The following is an 8,151-nucleotide window of genomic DNA, read 5'->3' as shown; positions in this document are numbered from 1 at the left end:
ACGGAACACACAAAGCATTAAATGCACCCAACGGTCATCTTCTCAAACGCATATAAGTATGAAGTTCTGATGAGAAGCAAGGTTGACGATTTGCTAACAATTAACTTGCTGAAACGCTGTTCAAATTCAAAGCTCAGAAACTTCATCTTCATCAAAGCTCACTACATTGCTGTTGTAATATATTAGTGAGATTAAGCTTAAACGTTAAGAGAAATATCACTGTTGTGATTATAGCTTTTCAGAAGCATTTGTAATACTCTTAGAATTGATTACATTAAGTTGTAAGGAACTAGAGTGATCGTGTTGATCAGAATACTCTAGGAAGTCTTAGAGGTTATCTAAGCAGTTGTAACTAGAGTGATCGTGTTGATCAGGAAACTCTAGAAAGTCTTAGAGGGTATCTAAGCAGTTGTTCTTGGAGTGATCAAGTTGTGATCAGAATACTCTAGAAGACTTAGTTGCGAACTAAGTGGAAAACCATTGTAATTCGTGCGATTAGTGGATTAAATCCTCAGGTGAGGTAAATCACTCCGTGGGGGTGGACTGGAGTAGTTTAGTTAACAACGAACCAGGATAAAAATAACTGTGCAATTTATTTTTATCGTTCAAGTTTTTAGACTACACTTATTCAAACCCCCCCTTTCTAAGTGTTTTTCTATCCTTCAAAGATCTTTATTGATTGCTGCGAAAAAATGCCCGTGAAAGAGGCGAATACATTTCAGAAGTAGTTCCTAGTAAGAGGTAACCACCCATTTTTTATACAAGAGAAATGGCAATATGAAACGGATATCCATTGGTTTCGATCCCGCTATCACTTTTACAACCTTGACGTTCTCATCTCCTTGCTTTGGAAGACCGTACTCATTAGGATTGATCACTGCCCGATTTAACAACTAATTGATGTAACGTCACTGAACTTGTGGACCCGACGGGGTTTGGTGAGTGCTTTAGGGATTTGAGTTGCGAGATGCACAAACTCAAGAACACGGAGTCTTGCTTATCCCTTAGTCGGGAGCCCTAAGCATGTATGAAGAGTGATTGCCAAGGCGGCATGCGAGGTGTAGTCGTTCGCTTTTGTCCCTTTTTTGCCTAAGGCGCCCTTTCGGGTTTTCAACTTAGCGGGTATATTTGTTTATTTTTCATTCTTTTGCCTGATTCATTTTTCCTTTTTTTATTATTTTTTCTCTTTTTTTCTTTTTCTTTCCATTTTCTTTCTTTTTTTTATCAGGTCTATGCGAAATATTTTTTGACTACACCTGCGTTCACAGGGTGCGGAAAGTTCTCGCCATCCATCGTTGCAAGCATCATGGCACCGCCAGAGAATACTTTCTCCACAACAAAGGGGCCTTCATACGTCGGAGTCCACTTGCCTCGAGAATCACCTTGAGGAAGAATGATTCTTTTGAGCACCAAGTCGCCTGGTTTGTAGCTTTGGGGTCGCACCCTCCTGTCAAAAGTTTTTCTCATCTTCTTTTGGTACACCTGACCATGTCCAATAGCTGCTAAGCGCTTCTCATCAATGAGGTTCAACTGATCCATCCGATTTTGTACCCATTCTGACTCGTCAAGCTCGACGTCTTTCATAACCCTCAAGGAAGGAATCTCAACTTCAACAGACAATACTGCTTCCATGCCGTAAACAAGTGAGAAAAGAGTTGCCCCAGTCGATGTACACACAGAAGTGCGATAACCATGCAAAGCGAAAGGCGACATCTCGTTCCAATCTCGGTAGGTGACTACCATCTTTTGCACAATCTTCTTGATGTTCTTATTAGCCGCTTCAACAGCACCATTCATCTTTGGCCGATACAGAGAAGAATTGTGATGCTTGATCTTGAAGGACTCACAAAGCTCCTTCATCATCTTGTTATTGAGATTTGATCCACTATCAGTAATGATCTTCTCAGGAATCCCATAACGACAGATTTTGTTGTGCTTGATAAAACGAGTAATAACTTGCTTGGTGACATTCACATAAGATGCAGCTTCAACCCACTTGGTGAAGTAATCGATGGCAACCAAAATGAAGCGATGTCCATTAGAAGCAGTAGGCTTAATCTCTCCAATCATGTCAATGCCCCACACTGCGAAAGGCCACGGAGAATTCAAGACATTCAAAGGCACAGGCGGCACGTGCACTTTGTCAGCATAGATCTGACACTTGTGACAAATTCTAACATGGTTATGACAATCAGTTTCAATAGTGGACCAATAGTAACCAGCCCTCAAGATCTTCTTAGCCATCGTATGCCCACTAGAATGGGTACCAAACTCGCCTTAGTGCATTTCCTCTATGATTTTCGAAGCTTCTTCCTTCACAACACATCGGAGTAACACACCGTCATGATGCCTCTTGTACAATACCCAACCGTTGAGGTAGAACTTAGCTGCGAACCTTCTCAGAAACTTCTTATCAGTCACCGATGCTTCGGGAGGATACTCTTGAGTTTCGAGGAACTTTTTGATATCATGATACCATGGATTTCCGTCTAGTTCAACATCAGCCTCAAAGCAAAATGTTGGCTTATCCAACCTGTTGATGGTGATATTAGGCGCCTCATTGGCCCATTTCACTTTGAACATAGAAGCCAAAGTAGCGAGAGCATCAACAAGATTGTTCTCTTCTTTAGAAATATGCTCGAATGTGATCTCATCAAAGTACGTAATGAGTCTCATCACATGCTCTTTGTATGGAATCAGATTCTGATGGCGAGTTTCCCAATCTCCATTGATCTGGCTAATGACAAGATTGGAATCCCCATAAACTCACAAGTACTTGATTCGCAAATCCATCGTAGCTTCGATACCATATATGCAGGCTTCATACTCAGCCATATTATTAGTGCAATCAAAACAGATTCTGGCTGTAAACGGAATATGAAAACCTGATGGAGAAGTGATTACAGCTCCAACACCATTCCCGAGTGCATTAGAGGCACCATCGAACACGAGCGTCCACCGCGATCCTGGTTCGGGTCCTTCCTCTGGTCCGGGAATGTTACAATCTCTGATGTATAAGACATCCTCATCGGGAAATTCAAACTTCATCGGTTCATAATCATTGACAGACTGATGTGCGAGATAATCCGCCAACACACTACCTTTGATGGCTTTTTGGGTAGTATACTGGATATCATATTCAGTCAAAATCATTTTCCACCTGGCTACTCTTCCGGAAAGAGCGGGCTTCTTAAAGACATACTTGATAGGATCCATCTTGGAAATCAACAAGGTGTTGTGAACCAACATATACTGCCTCAGCCGGCAAGCAGCCCACACCAAAGCACAACAAGTTTTCTCGAGCAGTGTGTATCGGGATTCACAGTCGGTAAACTTTTTGCTAAGGTAGTATATTGCATGCTCTTTTCGGCCAGACTTGTCATGTTGACCCAGCACACATCCCCTTGAATTCTCAAGAATTGTGAGGTACATAATCAAAGGTCTTCCTGGCACCGAAGGCATTAGTATCGGAGGTTCCTGCAGATACTCTTTCACTTTTTTGAATGCTTTTTGACAATCATTATTCCACCTGGCCGTCTGATCCTTTCTTAGCAATTTGAATATTGGTTCACAAGTGGTCGTGAGATGAGAGATGAATCTAGCAATGTAGTTTAATCTCCCTAAGAAACCACAAACCTCTTTTTCTGTTCTCGGCTCAGGCATCTCTTGTATAGCTTTAATTTTTGCAGGATCGACCTCAATACCTTTTCCGCTAACAACAAAGCCTAACAACTTTCCAGACCGCACTCCGAAAGTGCATTTTTTTTTATTCAACCTCAGTCTGAATTCCCGAAGCCTTTCAAACAACTTCTGCTAGTGAACCAAGTGTTCTTCTTCAGTGCGAGACTTTGCAATCATATCATCGACATACACCTCAATCTCTTTGTGAATCATGTCATGAAAAAGAGTCACCATGGCACGTTGATACGTTGCCCCTGCGTTTTTCAACCTAAAAGGCATGACTTTATAGCATAACATTCTCCATGGGGTGATAAACGTTGTTTTCTCCATGTCTTCTGGTGCCATCTTGATCTGATTGTAACTAGAGAAGCCGTCCATGAAGGAAGACACCTTGAAAGGGGCAGTATTATCCACCAACACATCAATATGGGGAAGAGGAAAATCACCTTTCGGACTTGCCCTATTCAAATCTATGTAATCAACACACATCCTGACCTTTATGTCTTTCTTAGGCACAAGAACAATATTCGTAATCCACGGCGGGTAATTCACAACTTGCAGAAAGCCAACATCAAACAATTTCTCAACCTCTTTCTTAATCTTCTCGGACATATCTGGGGGAGTCCTTCGAAGCTTCTATGAACTCAAGATTCTCAATGAAAGATCTTTTGTTTTGATGAAGACAAATCATAAATGACAAGAAGGAAAAGATGATATTCAAGATAAAGCATCATGTGTAAAGACTTTGATTCAAGCTTTGGATTCTTTGGAAGAGGTAAAAACATAATTACCAATTACTTAAATCTTAGATGCTCAAAGATCAAACCATAAAATTGCATAGCATACTCTTTCTTAGATCTCAAGTCTCTTAAGAAAAAACTGCATTTTCACTATGTGAAAATCGATTTACACTTACTGTAAATCGATTGCTTGCTGAAAGGTTTTTATATCTACTTCTGTTTTTGCTTGTGCAAATCGATTTGCACTTTATAGCAATCGATTTGCACTGAAGTTTTTTTTGAATTTTTTGTCTGTTAGAAGTTGTGCAATCGATTTGCACAATGGTGCAATCGATTGCTTGCTGAACGTTTTTGAAAAACAACATCTTTTCATTACACCTTTTCATACACCTTTTCAATAAAACCTGTCCTTTAATCTTGACAATGGTTCATGATTAAAATACAGAAACTTATGATGTTCCAAAGGGGTGTTATGAACATCTATATATTCTTCATATTTCAAATTCATTCTTCACCTCTTCCAATAAAAAACACTTAGAAATTTTCAGAATCCATTTCTTGCATTCTTCAACTTTCACTCAAGATTTCTTGTGCATACTTTCACATTATCCAAAACAGAAAAAGTCTTGAGAAATCTATTACTTAAGAATTGAGAATTATTGTCATTGGAAGGTGTCATACCCTAATTTTTTACCCCCCTGAGATGTCATATATTCAGGTTTTTCATCAGATCAAAACAAATGCCCAGAGCAGTCACTTCTTCATCTGGCATTTAATCGAGGATGGTCAAAAACAAAAGAACTCAGGCAAAGGATCAATCAATAGAAGAATAAGTATATAACACAATCATAGGACTCAAAAGCTTCAGTTATATTCACATATGCTTGATTAGACACCCAGTCATCTGAGCTCAGATTTACTTAGGTCACTAGACTAGGGTTTTGAACCTATCAGGGACTGAAATCAGGGATCACCTTTGGGAAACCCTAAAAAGATCTAGGGCCTCTATCAAATACTTCAATCATCTTCAAATTATCCATATAACAAGATCCATTGGGCATTACACTCCAATTCAAGATCCACAGCCATCAATTTCATCTGGTCGACAATTAGGGTTTTTGACCTAATTCACCTGGATGGTTGACTTTTAATCAGGACATGGATCCAAAACTCAAGACATGGTTTAAGGACTTCTAATACCTCAATATAATCCATTAACATCACTCATTTGATAAGAAGATGTTGATTCTACACAAAAGTCCAAAATCTCACTTTATCTAGAAAAAGTCAATTGTATAGGATCACGTTTGAATTTTAAGATTTTTGGTCAAACCATGACTTTTAAAGATCAATATCATCAATATATGGTTATTAAAGTCATTTGACCAAAGAAATTCAAGAAAATTCATCAAGGAGCAAAAAGTCGGGAATTAGGGTTTTTGAGGGCATTGTGGGAACTCAAAATTTCACCTACACAACTCAAAAAACTTCCAACATGAAAGTTGTAGATCTTGCAAAATAAAACAACATCTTACAATGCAACTTTTTTCAAGAAATCAATCATTTAAGAGATTTGGAATTTTCAAGCTTTAGGTTATAAAAACTTAAAAATTTTTCTAAGTGTTTTAAACCTAGTTTTCATCCAACTTTGGGCTCATTTTTCACAATTTTCCCAAATGATTCTGAAGAAACCCTAAACTAATGATTTGAAGCAGATGTTTAGGGCTTTCCAAATTGTGCTCAACCTTCTCCAAATTCATTTTGAGCTAAGAGTTATGCTTGTTCAAAGTTGGCCTCATGAAGGGAAATTATAGGTCATGAACAATTTGAAACTTTGCAATTTTGTGCAAATAGCTTCACTAAGTGATGCTACACGACCTCTAATGCATCTGAAAGCATGCCATACATCCATTTTCATCATTGCATAAGGATTAAAGGATATTCCCAAAAACAAAGACATGTGATTATGTAATGATTACATTTGAGAATTTATGGCAAATTGATGAATCACCAAAGGAATATCTTCCCAACCAATTGGAGCTCACTTCTGCTTCAGAATTGTCCCCTAAGATCAAGCAAAACCGATGGCTAGGGAGTGGTATCAAAGAGCTCATCATTGCACTTGGAATATTCTTTGAATTCCTTCATGCTTAAGAAACCAAACTTCCTTCACTAAGCAAGCTCACTATATCCAATTGCTCTGCATTCATTTGCCTTTAAATACAAGTGCATTCCTCAGTATTAGACACACCAAAGCAACCCTATTCCTTTCTTTCTCTTTATTTTCTCATGCTTATGGTTTTTCAAAGTCCTTTGGCAAGAAGAATCGTTTTCTTCAAACCAGAGCTTCTCTTTGGAAAGTAAGCATTCTAACATCTCAAGGGGGTCCAATTGAGGTGATCCAAGCACCTGGATCACTTCTGTAGGTGGAGGAACACCATTGTTTCTTTCACTTTGGAGCTTTTGCAGTTGGAGTTCCATAGAGCAATTCAGAAGGTTTCAAGCAAAGCCAAGCATCCAAACACGTTCCTTAGGGTGTAGTGAAGCTATTCAGATGGTCGCAGCTCATCTGTAACTGCAGATTCATCATCCTCCATGTTCACTTGAAGCTAAAATCGAAGGTGTCGGGTAGAGCTATTCAGAAGGATTGAAGTCACAATAAGCATTCAGTTAGCATTACTGAGTCCCAAGGAAGCTTTTAGGATCATTCACACAAGCCCAGAAGCTCTCCATCACTCGTACGACCTTCAGTTTCAGAGGTAAGTTTTTGAACTTCACCTCTTTAATTTAAGTACTCTTTGTGATAAATCTCGATGCTATCTTGCTCAACATCATCAGAGGATTGAAAACCCTCTATCATCATTCATTTATTCATCTTGTGTGTCATTTAATTTTAAATTTAGGGTTTGCATGTTCTTAGTGTTTTATGAGAAATTAGATAGTTATAGTTAATATAAATAGATGTTAGTTACATATTTCAATTCGTGAGGAAATTTGGAGCAAGATTGATGTTTGCATCATGCCATTTAGTTGAGAAACCAGAGAGTTAGAAATTTGAAAATCTTTGAGCTCGAGGAAGAAGATGAACATGGCGCGCGCAAATTTGAATCTTCTGACTTGTTTTAAAATATATTAAGTTGGATGCACATGAATAACAAACTGCGCGCGTAGCCCAGATGGTGGGAGTTTTGGTCAGTGACTTGGAGGGCGCGAGTTCAAGCCCTCTAGGTGACAAAACCTTATTTTTTATCACTTTTTCCACTTAATTTCTTCACAACTTTAACCAATTAGTTAACCTATCAAATTAATTCATTTTAACTTCATTTTTCACACACTTATTGATTAATATATATATATATATATATATATATATTTTATGAATAACCAAAAAAAAATCACAAAAATATTATTTATTTTATATATTTTTATTAGGTTGAAAATAGTGTTGTTTTAAGTGTAAAAATATATTTTTATATATGTTTTCATTAAGATTTCAAAACCTAATATCTCTTAAATATTTTAGTGGAAAAATCCTAACCATTTAGGTCTTAATTAGGTATAGATTTTGTCTTTACTTTAAATAAGTTGACTTTTTGTCAAAACTCAAATTGTTTTTAAACTCCGAAGTAAACAGACGATCGAGGTTTTCAAACAACAGAACCTCGTATCTTCTCAACTGTTTTCATAAACAGCAAATCATTTTCAAGTGGGCCTCTAATAGAGTGTAAGT

This window comes from Vicia villosa, linkage group LG7, assembly GCF_029867415.1.
Source record: "Vicia villosa cultivar HV-30 ecotype Madison, WI linkage group LG7, Vvil1.0, whole genome shotgun sequence".
In the NCBI taxonomy this organism is placed as follows: Eukaryota; Viridiplantae; Streptophyta; class Magnoliopsida; order Fabales; family Fabaceae; genus Vicia; species Vicia villosa.
This window is presented reverse-complemented; position numbering follows the sequence as displayed.